An 18245-nucleotide genomic window follows, 5' to 3' on the forward strand; every position below is an offset into this window, starting at 1 on the left:
GAAATGAGACAGGACGGACAGTTCTACGGGTTACTGGCCATGTTCCGCGTTCACTCCAGTACAAGCAGCTCTTCCCTTCGACGTGTGCTGTCCTCACTTCCTTTAAATCACAGGCAGACGCTGAAGGCACTATTTTGAAGATGTGCTCTATTTCGGCTTAAAAGCAGTTCAAGGACTTCGTAGAGAAATGCCACTTCTAGGGGCTTTGTGTCCCTTTGAAATTATCTTATTAACAGATGGAAAACAGCCGGAGGTCCCATGCGCAGTGACTCCTATGGCAGTGGCGGCCCGGGACCCGAGTCTGCCTGCGCTCCGTGACCTGACTGGGAGGTCTCGGGAGCCCTTCTCCCGTCCGCGCACAAGCATCTCTGCCGTGGACGACTGCGGGACTCACAGAGAATGCCGCTGCTCACAGAGGCGCGGGAAGGGCCCCAGACATCCGTAGTCAGCCAGGAAGCGGTGGCGGGAGTGCCATTTGGTCCACTCGGACCCGCGCGTTGTCTTCGGAGCACCTGACCTGTCCTTGGGCACACAGCCCCGCACCCTGACCAAGGTGGACTCGGGCCCAGAGCCCTCCGGGATGCCGGTGTGTGGGAAGCACCGCTCCCTGCCCCCAGAACCGGCCCAGAGCCGGGAGCTGCTCTCCGTGGTCCTGCCCCTCCTTCGGGGCCCGGGGACACCACGGTCCCAGCGCGGCTCCTTGCGATCGCCAGCTTGTCCTTCTGGAGCGCCGCGCACGGAACCACCGGCCGCCTGTGCCAGTTCTCCACACAAAGCCAGGGGCCAAGCTGGGTTTCAGAAATCCTACGACAGGCCTGGCCAAAAATGACCCCGGGGCTCCCGCAGGGGCCGGAGGTGTGCACAGCATCAGAACTCTCAGAAGGGAGCCATGACACACAGACAGCCCCCCGGGAGCTCACGCTCCTCTCTCAACCGACACGGCGTGCCGTGCCACGAGTCACTCGTTCTTTACCTCCAGTGTCACGGAGCTGACAACTGGGCACGTGACACGTGCTGGAAGGCGTCCCGCTGAGTTCCTAAAGCACCTCCCTCCTCCCAGCGCCTGTGCCGGCTGCTCCGGGGACAGACAGAGGTCAGTGCGTCCCCAGGCAGCACGTGCCCCGGGAGAAATCACACAGCTCGCTGGGGAGTCGGGATGACAGGCCGCCCGCTGCCCGGAGCGGCGAGACCCCCACCCTGGGCCTGCCGGGCGGCTCCTCCGGCCGGGGCTCTGTGTGCCGCCAGAAGGGAGGCGGGCTCTGAGGGCCGGCCCCCAGCAGTCGGCTCAGACACAGCCCACGGCCCGGGGCCTGGGGCGGGGCTCAACGCGCACACACCCACCAGGGGCACGAGGCCCAGAACTTCACCTGGTGAGACGCGAGCGTCCTGCTGTTCACGGATCTTTTAATGTTAACCTTATAAAACAGCCAAATTCCTGCATGTTCCATAACCCGTCTGTGGACTCTGTCCCCACATCCGGGACCTCCCCGTGTCCACACAGCTTCAACTACTACCGAGTTTTACCTTCTCGTGCTCCCCGTCCTAACTGTTCCGACTGCTCTTACTCACTGCTCACTACCGGATTAATTCGTCTAGAACCCTGTTGAGATTTCGACCAGGATCACATTAAACTTCCACACTAACTTTAGGGGCATTGATGGCTTTTGGATATGGAGCCTCCTTGCCAAAAATGTGGAATGCTTCCTGTATGTTCAAATTTTGTAAAAAATTTCCCCTCTTACCCATTTTCCCCCTACACCCCCATCTGTCCTGCACCTCGAAGTTCGTTCTGGGGGGGTTTTGGTCTTGGAGTCCACACATAAGTAAGACCACACAGTATTTGTCCTCATCTGACCTATTTCATTAGGAGAAGGCCCGAGAAACCCATCCATGTCGTCACAAACGGTAAGAGTTCACTCTTTTTATGGATGAGTGATATTCCATTATATACGTGTGTATATGCAATCCCATCATAAATCCTCTCTAGCATACAGTATATATAAAACAAATACTCTGTTATATACATGTCCCCAAGGTATGCATCCAGTCACCACTCAACGGACACGTGGGCTGCTTCCCCATCGTAGCTGCTGGGAGCAAAGGGGGCAGAGGTCTTTTTCATTTAGTGTTTCATGCTCTTTGGTAGATACCCAAAACCTGGATTACTGGATAATTCTATTTTTAGCTTTCTGAGGACCCTCCACACCGTCCTCCAGAGCGGCTGCCCCAGCTCGCCTTCCCACCAGCGGTCCTCGGCATCCTCGCCAGCACCTGTCATTGCTTGTGGGGCTGACTCCAGCTGTCCCGACAGGTGTGAGGTGGGATCTCCTGGTTTCTGTTTGCATCTCCATGACAGTCACTGATGTTGAGCATCTTCTCATGTGTCTGTTGGCATTGGTTTGTCTTCTCTGGAAAGACGTCTCTTCACATCCTCTGCCCATATTTTAATCAGATCGTCTTTTTGTGTTGCGCTGCATGAGTTCACTATAGACCTTTCCTATTAGCCTCGCGTCAGACACACGATGTGCAAATACCCTCTCCCCTCCACGGGCCGCCTTTCGCTCCGTTGATGGTTTCCTTTGTTGTGTGCAGAAGCTTTCCAGTTTGACGTCCCATGTGTTTATTGCTGTTTTTGTTGTCTTTGCTTTTGGGGTCTTGAAAACCAAACTCAAAGCCCCCACTTAGGACAGCATCAAAGAGCATAAGCTGCTCAGGAACGGATCCACGTCTGTCTCCCACACAAAGGCAGGCATGGGAGCGCCCACAGCACCTGCGGCCCACCCGCCGGCCTGCCGAGGTCGCCGCGAAGCTGACTCGGCTCGGCGGCTCCTCAGGCCCAACGTCGTTAGCCTGTGCCGCACAGGAAACATTTAAAACTACCTTGGAACTCAAGGACAGCACACTTCTTTCTGGCCACAGTCAGCGACAACATCCGGTGACAAGTGTCTCACGGAAGTTGCACGTTGATGCGATTTGGGGCGAAGTACACCAGGGCTCTGTCACCTGCCCACAGCCTCAGAGGCGTCTCCCTGGTCTGACAGACCCCGGCGGCGGGGGAACGTCTGTCGCGTAATCATAACCGTGGGCGTTAGTGCCCCATCGCCCCTCCCTGACGGCGGTGCGGATCCGAGAGCAGCTCTCGTTCCCCGGACTCAAAACACGTCCCACCACAACTGGGTGTAAGGGACAGCCGCCTGGGGCTCGCGTGGACGGCGAGGTCCGCCGAAGCAGGGAGGCAAAACACGGAGCTCCCGTCGGGGGACACAACCTTCGTCTCCGTGATCGCGTGACGCAGTGAGCTCCCTGAAAGGAGTTCTGAGCTTTAAAGGCTCTTTTCTTCCTCTCGGGAGAAAGGGAAGCCCGACGGCCCTGGCCATGCCCCTCCTCGTTCATCCTAAGGAGACCGGGTGCTCGTGCCAGCAGACACTGCCCCGTGGCCACGGAGCACTGCCTGGGGCCACATCCATGGAGACACGATGGGGTCTCCGTCGGGAGCTGCAGGGACCCAGGACCCCAAGCACAGGAGAGCTGTGCACAGGCATGTGACCTCCCACAAGACGACACAGCAAAGAGAATCCCCACGGACCAAACATCCGAGGGCACCAAGTTGAAGACGTGACCCCTAGCCTTGCCCAGCCCCGGCCTCACGCAGCAACGGGGGCGGGGGTCTCCGTTACCACCGGAATCCTCCCTTCCACGGCCTCCACGCCATTTCTTCTTCAGACGCACAAACACACTGAGGACACCACCGCACTCCCGCGCTGACACACACGGCCCTTCTGTGAGCACCTGCCAGGAGGGCGATCTGGATTCTCGAAAGCCCAGGGACCATCGGGGAGCCGCTAAGACGGCGGCAAAGCCGATCACGGCAGGGGAAAGCCTGCCACACAGAGAGACACGTGTGCCTCCATGGAGGGACCGCTCAGTAACACGGGAACCAACATTTACTGCGACAGATCACGACGTGTCTCGGACGGGCACCGTCTTGCGCCTTCTCAGAACACGTCACGACAGAGGCCCACGTTCCCGTCACGCTGCTGAGTGGAAAGCAGGTGAACACGTGTACAACAAGACGTCTAGCTTGGTCTGAAGACACGGAACCCTCCCGTGGATCCCCTCGGAGGTGGGACCCAGGCCTGGTGTTTCTGTAAGTAACACGTGTTACACGGGTGACTAGGAAAAATCATTGATTTCACAACATCCGTCCCAGGGTGACCAAGCCGAGGGAGGGACAGCGTAGTAACTTCTTAAGATGAAAGCAATTTCTCAGAAAATACTCTGCTCTCACCTTCAGGAGACTTCAAGCCCTTTTTATTTGAAAATGTAGTTAAAGTGGAGGAAACACCCAAGACGCCCGTGGAAACGGCCTTGCCCTCACCCCCGGCTCCCCCCGGCGCACGCAGTCAGGAGCCCGCGCTTCGGCTCCCGCGGCCGCATCGGTCCTCGCCGGCAGGCACTGACCCTCACAGAAGGGCATTCGCCGCGGCGCGACCCCGCCGTGCGGGGCGCCTGTAAGGAAGGCTACCGGTGGGAGTAAAGAATTGCGTCAGATGTGCACGGGATCCAGCCCTGTGCTGGAGAAGCAGGAGAAACAAAGTCCCTCGGAGAAAAGCGGGCACGGAGGGCGCGAGGCTGCCGACAGAGGGGCAGAGACAGGAGGAGGCCGCAGGCCGCGTCCTCCGGAGGAGCGAAGGCCGCGCGAGCCTCCGCCAGGACAGACGGCGCGCCCGGCGAGTGGGAGGGTGTCCGCTTGCAAACACCGGGAAGGGGGAGGGGAAGCCGAGTCCCCGGAAACGACGAAACGCAAGGACCGCTGGACACCCGTGGCCCACCCAACCCAGGGCTTCCTGCGTGAACGGTCTCCGGGCCTCGGTCGTCAGTAGGCATGGAAGTGGAGGTCATGCTTCCACGACACCGACCTTAAACCCTCCACGGCCGACTGCTCGACCGTGGTGGGCCGCCCACGTTTGCCTCCTAAACCGCACAGCTGGAGAGGCAGGTGCGTCTGTCCTCAGCAACAAATGAGGACTCTGGTCCCCAGAGGCCTTCACCTGCCTGAGATGTGCCAACCCCGAAGTCTGAGCTCCTCCCTGCACCCACGCGTCCCCCAGCTGCCCCCCCTCCCCGAGCTCACAGACGTGACGCTCTTCCTGACCCAGGGAGAGCCCAGGGTTCGCCCACACAGGGATCTGAGAAATTTCTTGGACCCAAAGGTATTGTAACCAGAGCTTCGCAGTTCCTGGGAGCCCAAGATCTGAAGGCAAAGAAAGAGATGCTCTTAGGGGCCTCTGGTTAACACCAAGGACTCAAGTCGTGCAAGATACTGTTACTGCCGTGTGCTGACAGACCACGGCAGCCACCGGCCCGGGCGAGCCGCTCGGTGTGGCAGGCCAGAGAGTCCGCTGGGGGGACTGAAGAGTGGCGCACCAGGAACACCTCACACACACGTACGGGGACACAGAACTTACATGTAAGGAGCACAGGACTCTCGCCAGACCCGTTACCTTGGAGATGCACAGTCAGCAATGACCCGAGTCCCCAAGAGAGTTATTTCTGGAACTCCACGTCCATCGGCACCATCACGCCACTCCTAGGACGATCTCAGAAGAAACCACGCATACACGTGACTTAATCAGGGGTACAGGAGAAGCCGCGGAAACCGACCAAGAAGTCAATGTATTAGACTGTGGTGACGCTGTGTGAACCAGGTCACGAACCGAAAACCTGTGCGGCCCACCAGCCAGACTCACACGCATGTTGCCATCCGCTGCTGGTGACTAGCGGACAAAGCGTCAGCTCTTACCACAACACACAACAGCCCTTGCAAGGGTGCACGTTCCCCAGGTCACTTGGCAGGGTCACTGGAACGTACCCGGCCCCGCTCCTGAGCAGCCGATCTCCCTGGAGACCACCTTCCCCTGGTCGTCTAGGGCGCGGTGGGAACATCTCCCACCACAGAAGCCAGGAGAGCTCCACAGAGCATCCCCTCCCCCAGCTCAGTGAGAAGGGAAGCGGGCAGGCGAGTTAATCCCGACTTATCCCCACTCAGTCCCGAAACTCAGCCTCGAGCCAAGGACACAGGAAACACGCCGAGCAAAGTGTCTCCACCACACGATGCCGCGTGGGTTCCTCACGTCAGACACGCATCGGCACTTTCACCTGCCGAGCTGGGGGCGACCCAGGAGCCCCGATGCCCACCAGTGCAGCCCCTGCAGGATGAACTCCTGCGGCTCCCATCTAGAAATCGCAGTGTGTGGAAGAAGGAACACGGCTCCAGAAATGTATGGTATCGAGCAAGACCCATAACGGGCTCACAAGTCACCCTTCTCCCTGATCCAGAAGGAGCCCCTCCACCGGTGCCGGGTCCCCAGAGAGAGCAGCGCTCTATCTGTCAGGTCCTTGCAGGCTCGTCAGACGAGAGCCAGTGTGTTGCAGAACCAGGCACGATGACAGCGCCACAAGCCTTGCACGAGCAGCATGAAGACACGGCAGCCACAGAGCCGGGAGGTGTTTTCCTTCTAGAAAGGTCAGAAGGAGAACCGCGCTGGAATAAGACCTCATCTGCAGACGCAGCGTGTGGACAGGCCACGCGCCCGGGCAGCAAGGCCAAGACTTCCTGCATCCTACCCCTTCCCCCCCACCAGGACTTAGAAAATTACCAGAAAGCATGAATTTTGACGCACTCAAAGCATCTGGCTCCAGCACAAAGCCTGGTGCGTCCCATGCGGATCCCCGACCGTGAGGCTCATCTTGCTTGCACCTGGCCTCCTGGGTGTGATGTCCTGTCATCTGTGGCCGGGGGGCGGGGGGGGGGGAGCGCATCTCCTCCCCCTGCATCTGCTCTCGTCGCTCTGCCCAGCGCACCGCCAAGCACCTGCTCCACGCACAGCCCCGCCATGCAGGGGAAGCAGACCCCGCGGTTCCAACTGCGGCTGCGGGTGGTGGGTCTCTGACACACCCGTGTCGCGTGAAGACACCACCTCCTCGTGTACGAAATCACAGAGACATTTCCGTAGATGAAAATCTTCAGTTTTCCAAGCCGCAAACTGAAAGCACGCTCCCAAGCCACCGAATGCTTTTTCTCTCTTTTTTCTTTTTTGGTAACAAGCCAAGCAACTAAACAACCAATCGCTTCCCATCCGAGCAGCTCCAAGAGCACATCGCCTGAACGCCAGCAACCCCGCGGGCAGAGCGTCCGACTCCACCTTAGAAGATGCAGCCTGCGGCTGGAAGGCCCCGTCCCCCGGCTGGAAGGCCCCGTCCCCCGGCGGCCCCGTCGCGGATTCAGCTGCTCCGGAAGCAGTGGGCCAGACAGACAAGGCCCCGCGGAGGGGCGGCCTCGGGGGGAGGCGCCGGCTGCGCGCTCTCCTCCTTTGGGGTGGCCCCTTTCTGTGCTGACGCGCTGACGTGGGCCGTGCCCCACGGTCTGCCTCGGCCATCCCAGCTGGGGTGCTCCGGACACAGACGCGGAGCCCAGAACTCAGGTGCAAACGATTTATGAAGGACCCGCGCCGAAGAGAAAACGGCCGGGCCCAGGAGAGGGCCAGGGCAGAAGCGGAAATGGGGCGGGTTTCAGGGGGAGCCGCAGGCGCCCTGACCACACACTGAGGGGGTGTCAGAGCAGGCGGGAGCGACTTCTGGGAACTGTCCTTGCAGGGACCACGGTTCCCAGGGGTGCGCCGATGTCCGATGTCACCAGAGCGCACACAGACGAGAGCCACCCCCGCGGGTGCCCAGCTTCCCTGATGGACGGAGGGCGGTCTAGCGGCCACCCCCGTGCAGGCAGCTCTCATGCAGACACTCGGCCTCCTTGGGGAATCAGGTGTGGAGGCTCAGCAGCCCGGCTGCAGGAGGCACCTGTCACGCAGGTTCGGGAAGGCTGGAGTCCCAGTGTCCCCCACGGGTGCAGCTGCTCAGCCGTGAGCAGGCCAGCGTCTCTCAAGTTTTAAGTGTGTGTTCTGAGCCCAACAAAATACGTTCTGGGCATGTCTGGCCTGTACGGAGAACAGGGATTTTTCTCCCTGAGTTTATGCTGGTGTAGACTGACTTTTCATAAAACTGTTTTACTTGTAAACATCCTCGACTTGGACTGTTTCAATCTGCATGTCACTCTATTTTTTTGATAGATTATGACTGAAATGTTTATTTCCACGATCGGGGGCTGCGACTCTGAGCCCCTCCTTCCTCGGGGAACGCCGGCACGGGAGCTCCTGGAAGCCCACAGGTGTGCGGGGGCTGCTTCTACTTTGGGACATCTTCTGAGCCACGGAGGACACGGGGCAGGGAGCCCAGCGCCACGGGCATCATCCCCCATGCCTGAGGTCTAGGGCATGGGAACGGCACACCGCCCTCCCCCACGCACTGCTGTCCCCCTCTTCTCGTGGGTGTCCATTCTCAGAGTCCTGGCATCATCACCGACCTGCCTCCCCTGCATCTGGCTTGACCCCCGCAGGTCGTCCCAACTCCTGGATGGCGTCAGGAGCCTCTGCCCAGGCTCTGGGCCACGAGACCTCCTGCCCTGTACCCCCGATGAGTGATGTGACCCCCCCCCCGAATCACCACACAGTGTCCTCCTTTCAAGAGCCTGGGGTACCCTAGAGCTGCACCTGGTTCTCGCTCTCAGTTTTTGCTCAAGTTCCAATCCCCCGTTTCTCCCCTGCAGTCATCCGCACAAACTCTCAACTGGGAAAATACTGACTGTGCACCTACTCAATGCTAAACAAAAAGTCCTCCAAAGGAGTGTGCCAAGAGCGGAGGCGATTAAGCAGAAGCCAAGCACCGAGTGCCAAGTACATGTCCTCTCCTAGAGCGTCCCCTCCAGTCCCGTCCTGTGCCCGCAGCGGCAGGTCGCTCCCCAAGCCCCCGACGCCTGTCCCCCAGCGCCTGCTGCCCCAGCCCGCCAGGCTCAGATGCCCCTCCCGCATGTCCGTCTCTGTCCCTGTCTGTCCATCACCCTGTCTGTCTGTCTCACCTCTCACACACACATTTCCCTCAAACACACTCCTGGGCCTCAAACGCCAGGTGAGCGCAATGCCGATCGCTTCCCGTGAAGACCACCCATGGGGTGGGGATCGTGAAGACACGGCTGCCCTTCTCCACCTTCCCTTCGGGTCTCACCTGTGCTCCCATCTTTACGGGGAAAGTCAGAAGAGGGGAAACTGGTCAACACAAGGACAGCGTCCCGGGGTCTCTGCCGTAGGCCCAGGGCCGCCCGCTCCGACACACACACTGACAGAAGGGGCTGCTTCCCCGGAAGGCATCGCATATGGGCGGCCAGTCTGGAGGCAGACACGGCGCTCTGCCCCTCGCAGGACGAGAAGGCACGTCCACACACAGAAACCGGCAAGGACACGGGTGCCCCCGTGGAAGGACGCCCCTTCCCCACGACCCTGCCTGGGGCAGCTGCGCGGCACACATCACATCATGAAAATGCCGTCAGGCCAACTGAAGAAAACCACAGCTGCTGCGATGAGTCCGTTCTGTGCTCTGAGTACAGGTGGCAAGGCTGGAGACGTGGGCCCCGGACAGCCTGGGGGCTCACTCCCGGCCGTTCTAAGGCTGGCGATGGGCGTAATTCGAAGCCAACAGCAGTCCAGCCCTGACCGGCCAGTCACGGTCCCCGTCGTGCCTCCAGGCTCAAACATCGCACACGGGACCCCCTCTCGCGGCTCGGCGCTCCCCCTCGGGGGCCCGGACCTAAGGCGCAAGCAGCTCGGAACCTGCGGGACTAAGGGGGGAAGGGACGGGGTGCAGTCTCGAGGACAAGGCACAGTCGCTCAGGCGAATGGGCCCGCGGAACCAGGGAGTTTCCAACCTCAGGGATTCATCAACCTCAGACAGCAAAACAGAAAGAAACCAAAACGAGAGAACACTCAGCCGGCTGTAAACCCAGACGGGCAGGCTGCCCACACCCAGCGGCGCTCTGTTGATTTGTAGGACGTCCCGCTACGCGCGGGGGGCCGTGGGCTTCCCTCACCTGGGCTCTCTCCCGCCGCCGGCAGGCTGCCTGCACCCAAACGCCACCCAGGACCAGGTGAGGCCGGGCACCGATACAAGGCCCCAGCAAGACTCAGAAAACCATGAAACCGTCAATGACCCGTAGCCGCTCGGTCCCTCCCGCGTGGCTGAACGCACCACGGACGGCGCCCGCCACCGCCGCACGCCACATGGCCTCCCAGGACCCCGCAGCGCCGGCCCGTGCCGAGGCACCTCCCACGAGGGGGCTCCTTCAACAGACTGCGCTTTCAGGTAAATTCCTGATTACCACAGCCACTGCACCCCCCTGAAACCCGGTATTTCGGGATTTCGACATCTGGAGAGATCTCTTACCTCCCCCACTCCCTTCCCCCTCCTGCAAGTTCCCTTAGAACAAACAGCGTATCTTGGGACTCTGATGGCCGTAATAAACTGGCAGGAAATCCAAAAATCTCACTTTACAGATAAGGAAATGGAGACCGACACAGTGACTGACTCATGTTTGACAAACAGCGTCTGTCTCATTTGTAGAGGAAAAGAGAGCTGATACAGGCTGGTAAACACATTTCCAGAGAATCCTGGAAAATGAGAGACTGTAAATCAGAAACGTAGGGGGAAGCCAGGCAGACAACCGCAGGCCGTGCACTCGGGGCAGCTCAGAACCACGCTGCTCTTTCAAAACACTGTGAGTTTAATCACGGCCCCACTGTGGTCGTGGAGAGGAGACTCTTGAAGGACCAACCCGAAATGGAGAGCCGCTCGAACAGGCAGAAACACGGCCCCCAAAACATCCGCGTCTCCACCCGCGGACTCTGGGACCACGCGGCAGCCCATCAGGGCCAAGGGTTTAGGCAGGGCAGCGGCTGGGGGAGCCGGCCCTTCTCCCGCACCTCTTCCTCCCACCAGAGACACCGTCAGAGCCGCTCCATCCAGCCGCAGACGGCTCACCTGTGGGAGGGGCCGCGGCTCAGACGAGGTGAGGCTGCCGCTGAGGAGGCGTCCCCACCAGTGACACCGGCAAACGCTGCGCCGGGCCCTGGTGACCCGCCCACGGCCAGGAACGGGGGACACTGGGTGGGAAGCCGGTGCTCCCACATTTCAAGTGGGATCCACTTAAGAGATGCTGCTGCAAAGGGCGCGGCCGTGTGGGGGCACAAGGCGGGGCGCAGAGGGTGCACAGCCCTGGGCATGCCCGGCTTCACGGTACCCCACTCCCCACCCACCGACCTCCCACCCAGCGTTTCCTGGCGGCCACCGCGAGGCAGGCCTAACACTGCTGTTCCTGGCGGATCTTAGGGTCCGTCGCACTGAACGGTCACACTGACACGTGACCAGCATCACAGCAGAGGCTTGGAGGGAACACCAACGTGACTCTTACAGACCCCAGAGGCACGGGGGGATGAGGAGTAACAGGGACCCCTTTATGCGGGTAAGTTCCACAGTTCTGACGGCAGGCACGCAGCCCTGGAAAGCAAACGACGGGGGCACCTGGGGGGCTCAGGCAGTGAAGCGACTGCCTCCAGCTCAGGTCATGATCTCAGGGTCCCGGGATCCAGCCCCGCATCGGGCTCCCTGCTCAGCGGGAAGCCTGCTTCTCCCTCTGCCTGCCTCTCTGCCTGATCGTGTGAGCTCTCTCTCAAACACATACACCAAGAAAGAAAGGGAGGGAGGGAGGCAGGCAGGTAAACTATGAGAGCTTACTCAGGCAAAAACTGCTAAGAATAACCTTTTATCTGTGTAACTTAATTTATAATGAAAAACCTTCCCACACACACACATACACACAAAGCCACACAAGACTGCAGGCTACGACTTCAGCAGTAAATTCGTGTAAGGGAGAAATAATAGCAGCTCTGCAAAAAGTCTTCCAGAAAACTGAAAAAGCTTCCAAACTCACCCTATGAGCCCGCACTGCACGAATGCCAAAACCAGGCAACGGTCCAGGAACACAAGGTAGAGACTAAGATCTCTCATAAATACAGACACCAAAATCCTCAACAGACCAATACCAAATCAAGCCCAGCAACATAAAAATCAGTGCATTGACAAAACAGGGTTTATCCCAAAAATGCACGGTTGGTTTAGCACCATATAAATCCATCGATAGAAAGCATCATATCAACAAACTACAAAAGAAAAATCATAGATTATCTCAATAAACACACAAAGACAGCACTTAGAGCAAATCCCCACATCCGTTCCCGGCGAAAACCCTTCAACAACCGACGCGGAATTCCACCCACGGAGCGAGCGCACGTGGAAGCAGTGCCGCCGCGGCGGCTCGTGGCAGAGCCGAGCGTCTTCTCATGGGCACGGGACGCGGCGGGAGGTCCGCCAGCATTTCCGACCCCGCGCTGGGCTCCAGCCGACGCGGCGAGACAAGACGAGGGAGCGACAGGACCCCTCTGCAGACAATTCAACGGAATCTATTTTAAAATCTGTTATAAAAAAAATGGTGAATTCGGAAAACTTCAGGCCGCAGGACGAATGTACAAACCCCCCCTCCACACTTCGGGAGCAGAAAGGCTGTCTTTGTCCGTCACTCGCACAGACACGGAATCCGAGACCAGGCTCCGTCCTCTCGAGCTGTCCCCCGCCCCTGCGCTGCGCGTGCGCTGCGGTCGCGGCCCCTCTGCGGCCCAGCTGCGCCTGCTTCGGCTCAACCTTTGCTCTTTGTCCTCAGTGTCCTCCAGGACTTTCTGGTTTTTCCTTTAAGTTCACGAAGCCGACGTGCAGTACGTCGCTAGCCTCGGGTGCCGCGGTCGATAAACCATCGTTGCGTAGAACACCCCGCACGTCCGCCTCCTCTCTCCGGACCTTGTATTTAAGTCACCTCTATGCCCCTCGTGGGGCTGCAACTCTCACCCGACACCCACCACCGGAGCCAGTCGGGGGCCGCGTCCTGCAGTTTCACCTGATGTGCCAAGGGCTGCACTTCTGGGCACGGGCTCACTTGATCTGTGGCTCGGTTTGTGTCATTACTTTTGGAAGATTCTCAACTATAACTGCAAACCTTCCCCCTGCTCCCTCCCCTCCCCTCCCACGTGCTCTGCTTCTTTCACTCTTACTCCCCCTCGCTTCTCTGCTTGGGAAGTTTCCACTGACGTACCCGAAAGCTGTCTCGAGGGTTTCATTCCCCGGCCAGGACAGGTCTGTTGAAGCTATTCACACCCGTGAGCGTTTTCCTCCGGGATTTCTCTAGATGCTCTGCACCCGTCTCCCGTCTGTCCTTCCAGGGCATCCGCCTTTCCCACAGCGCCTCTGGCATGTTACCCAGCTGCCTCCTGCCACATCCTGGTCTGCTGTGACTTACAGAGGCCCGTCCGTGTTCAGGGAGCCGCGCCCTCCGAGGACTTCTCAGGCCCCTTCCCCTAGCTAGGGACAGGGCGCGGCGCTGGTGAGGCCTTTCCTTGGTGAGGAAGCGTCTGTGGCGTCAGACCGCAGGTGGCAGCTATCCTCCCCACCTCCCTGACCAGACATGAGGGGATCTCGTCCATCTCCACGATAGGAATCCAGGAGGGCCCGCGGCCTGCGCTCCGGGGGCTTCAGCCCTCCCGCGTGCCCATCCTCAGGCCCCCGACCGGCTCCCGCTCCACACACCCCTGCCTCTCGAGCTGGGTGACTCTTCACCTCTGCCTGAGTCTCTGGCCCTCCCCTCTCTCTAGCGCATCTAAGAAGAGTCACTGACTTCAGTCTGTCCACCTTTGTTCTCGGTGTGAAGGAAGAAGAGGGAACTTCCGAGCCCTTCCGAGTGTCAGAGCAGAAGCCAGGAGTCTCCAGTAGGCCCCCCGTGGGAACTGCACGGCAGTCTCTTATAAAGAAAAACACTGGGGTGCCTGGGGGGCTCAGTGGGTTAGGCCTCTGCCTTCGGCTCAGGTCATGATCCCAGGGTCCTGGGGTCGAGTCCCGCATCAGGCTCTCTGCTCAGCGGGGAGCCTGCTTCCTCCTCTCTATCTGCCTGCCTCTCTGCCTACTTGTGATCTCTGTCAAATAAATAAATAAATAAATCTTTAAAAAAAAAAGAAAGAAAGAAAAACATTCCCTCCACATGGCCGAGTGAGCCCACTCCTAGACGCCTGCCCAAGGCAAACGACAGAGTCCATGCAGACAGGCCTGGCACGCCAGTGTCCACACCAGCCTCATTCGTGATAGCCAGAAACTGAGAACAAGCCAAGTCTCCACCAGCAGGGGCGCGGATAAATGTGACACATCCATACACTGAGACACTCGTCATAAAAAGGACTAAGACACGTAAGAACACGACTCAACCTCAAACAGCTTTTGGGGAAGACCAAAATCAGCACCTACTACCGAGGCAAGTTTATATAAGATTGTAGGAAATGCACATTAACCTTACTGACAGAAAGCAGCCTGCGGTCGTCAGGGACGGTGGGGCTCACAGGGCCAGGAGGGACAAGCTGCAGAGAGGCCTGGGCCAACGGGTGACCAGTGCTTATCCTGACTGTGGTGATGACTTCCTGGACAAATGCATCAAAACTTACCTCACTTTTCATGGTACATGTGTGGGGTAGATTGTGTCAGTTATAGCCCAAGAAAGCTGCCTCTAGTTTCATGTGACATTTAAGGACTGATCACAGAATATACACAGTTACTTCTGTCACTGCAAAAAAAACGAAGTTTACAGCAGGGTATTTAATTTTTTTTTTTTAAATTATTGATTTATTTATGTAGGCGGTCGGGAGCCTGAGATGAGTGGGGAGCCCGGGGGTCCATCTCACAACCCCAAGACCACGACCTGAGCTGAAACCAAGAGTCGGTGCTCACTCGACGGAGCCACGCAGCTGTCCCGATGTCATTATTTACTGAGAACTAATTCAGAGCTGGAAGACGTCTGTAATGCACACACACTGTTAAAGATGATTATATTTTTAAACAAATATACCAAAACTGATCCACCAAATAAATGCTTTCCGCAAAACAGACTATGGGAGTAAACGTTCTTACTCTGGTATGTGGCCGTTACACAGCACAATTTTTGGACCGTCTCCTGGATCTGAAATTACTTCAGTCCCCGTTTCTGAGCAACACAAGAAAGCTCCTTTTATTGTTTTATGATCACACCTGGTAAATGAAACCCTTATTACATTTCCACTTTAAAGCTAGGATTTCCAAGATGTATTTGAAAACAACACAATTTTGACACAGTGTTAACACAGCCTTTTTACAATTTCCTTAGCGAGTTATTTTTTTCAAGAACATTATCTTGGAACAAAATTGGCTTTGTCTTTCCTCCCATGGCACATACCCACTGAAAAATCGGTCATTGTAGAGTAATAAAACCACATGCTTGCAAGTGGAAAGAGAGCTAATATCTGAAGTGAGTAAGAAGCCTGACCTTGACACGGGCAAAAATATTAAAGTCCCCTCTGTCATCACCACGCTATCGTCCACCTTTGCAAGGCGCACACCTTCTCCGTGGTGTTCCTTTATTATTACTTTAACCGGACAAGGCACATTAATGAAACCGCTGTAAAGCCGCCACAGTTCTGAAATGTGGATGCTCGAACGGACTGGCACCCACCGCGGCCCTCGGGAGCCGGCCAGCACTCAGTCTGTGCTTGTCGCGGCCCTGCCCTCACCTCCCACCCTGCGCTCCACACCTGGCCCAGAGAACACCATGCAGAGTTGGGAGCCTTCCCTCCCAAGGTCTAAAATACACGACCTAACCGTGTACAGGGATGCTTGCTCGTGCTCTAAACAAATGGTGTTTCACTCGACACTACGTTCCCAAGATCCACACTCGCACACAGTCCTGTCTGGTCCACTCATCGGCTGTATTTCATGGGACAGGTGTGCCACCATTTAGGCCGCAGCCTGTTGATGGTGCTCAGTGCTTTCTCGTGTGCCCCAGGACACGTCCTGACACCCTGCAGCTCTCAAACCGGGCGGCAGAACCACACATGGGCTCCAGATGCAGACTCGTGCGTCCCACCCCGACCCTCAGTCAGCGGCCAGAAGTCTTCATTGCAACAGACACGCGTGGTCTCCTCACATCGCACTTAGAAAACCATGTTCCACACAGACCCCTCATGATCGCTGGAACAAGGGAGCACTCGTGCATTCAGATCACAAGGTCGCACTTTCCCATTTGATGTGTTATTTTATATTCACACCAACAGCACATGTGAGCTCCGACAGTAAGCGCTGGACAGAGCTTCCCAAATCTAACAGTTGTGAAAGGGTATTTCATTTTGGCTTTTTTTTTTTAAATTTCTACATTTACCTCTTTGTTGACTATTCAAGTTTTCCCTTTTGTGACACACCTACTCATGTCTGCTGTCAATTTCCGGCTCTGCTTTGGCAACGTGGACTTCGCTTCTGCTATCCCGGACATCAGTGCTCGGTGGGCTGTGCAGGCTGCAACTGTCACCACCTGTGCCCTGTCACTTCGTCTCTTCGGAGCCATCCCACGCGGCTACAAAGCTTCATCTTTAACCTGGTTGAATGTATCAATCTTTTCTAGTACAGTTAATGCATATTCAGAGAGTTGTTTAATAAACAGAAAATAATATAAATATTTTCTTAATTTTTAAGAGTTACCGTTTGTCCTTTCATATATGAGGCTGAATTGTCCTTGGTGTGAGGTAGGGACCAGATGCGTAGTCTTGTTCCATATGAGTAACCAGTAACACCGGAACCATTAATTACACACGCCACTTTCTTCCCAGACTCATGGCTCTATGAGCTGAAATACTTCACGTTTCTACAGATGCTTGAATCAACCTGATCTCTAATCTCACGGGTCAATTCTTCCATCCTGGTGCCAATCCCACATTCTACCTGCTACAGCTTAAGGGAAACCCTGCTTTCTTCTCCCTTCCCTCCTCCTGTTTTCTCAGTATCTCATCAACCCTGGGCTTTGCCTCAAATAAATTGAAGAATCAGATGTCCAATTCCACAAAAAACTCTGGAGTGATTTACACTGGAATAGCATCAAATCTACGTCAATATGGGGAAAACTGACATTCTTACAATACTGCCTCTTCCTTTTAATGCATGATGGTCTCTCATTTTGTCTTTTTTAATGTCTTTGTTCAAGTTTTAAGTATTTCCATGGATGATTTCAAGTCCCTTTATTTTCGTCAGATTTTCCCCACTGTTGTTAGCATAAAGTGGGAATTTTTCAAATACTGGGTGACCTAATTGGATGGTTCTAAAATTTAAACCTACAGAACAAAACTCTAAAAAATTACCTCTGTTCCAGTTACCACACTTCCCAACTCCCTTACAGTAACCACTTTTAATCACTTTTTCTATCTTTTCTAAGTTTTTTTTTCCTTTGTGGTCACCTTTGAAATTTTACTATATTTAATAAAGACAAAAAGTTAAAATCGTAGTTCCCCAACCAGACTAAAATACAAATTTAAACCACTACCTCCAGACGTTGCTATACTGGTATTTTGCTATATGCCAGTTATTTCGCCCGTTTCGAAGGCACTCCTCTGACTTTTTCTTCCTACAGCATCTCAGGAAGGTACGTTTGAGAAGGAGTACTGGTGAAAACCATCCTCGTTTATCATCCTCATCAATATGAGCTCATCAATCTGGCTTCTTCCTCTCGGCACTCGAGCTCAGCAAAGTGACTAGAGAGACACAAACTTTTGGTTCTGGTTCCAAAACTTTCAAGGGAAGGTTTGGTGGAGCACAAAAAGACCGCCGGCAGTGCGGGGATGCAGTGCCAGGTGTCAGAGAGGAGCTCTCTTTGTTTCTTGACACCTCCGTCAACTTTCCGGCCTGGTTAAGCCTCCCCCTTCACAGGGTGCCTCCAGGGCCCACAAAGCCCCCAGGCATCACCTGGGCCTCACAGGGCTCTCAGAGCTTGAGAGCTGCCTAATCTTGGTTCCATTTAGACCAAAGGCTGCTTAAAAATGTTTTCATAAAATCAGTTTTAAATACTCAACACTTCCATGGGATTTCATTCCCAGCTTCTTCCCACCATCACACAGACCATACATCCCACGTTGCATGTAACAATGGAGGTGTTCCCAATTGCTGGAGTGATCTAACTACTGATTGATTAAGGGAAACCAGAAAATCTATGCCATAGTAAGCGAGACACATTTTGGTGGCGTTCTGATGAAATCACACCACAGTTTTGCCTCTGTGACTCCTTTTTTTTTTTTTTTTTTTATTATTTACTTAAGAAATCTCTACATCCAACATGGGCTCGAACTCATGACCCCGAGACCAAAAGCCACATGCTCTTCCAACAGAGTCAGCCAGGAGCCCTGCCTTCATGATTCTTTATA

The sequence above is a fragment of the Martes martes genome (genome assembly GCF_963455335.1).
Source record: "Martes martes genome assembly, chromosome: 8".
NCBI lineage: Eukaryota > Metazoa > Chordata > Mammalia > Carnivora > Mustelidae > Martes > Martes martes.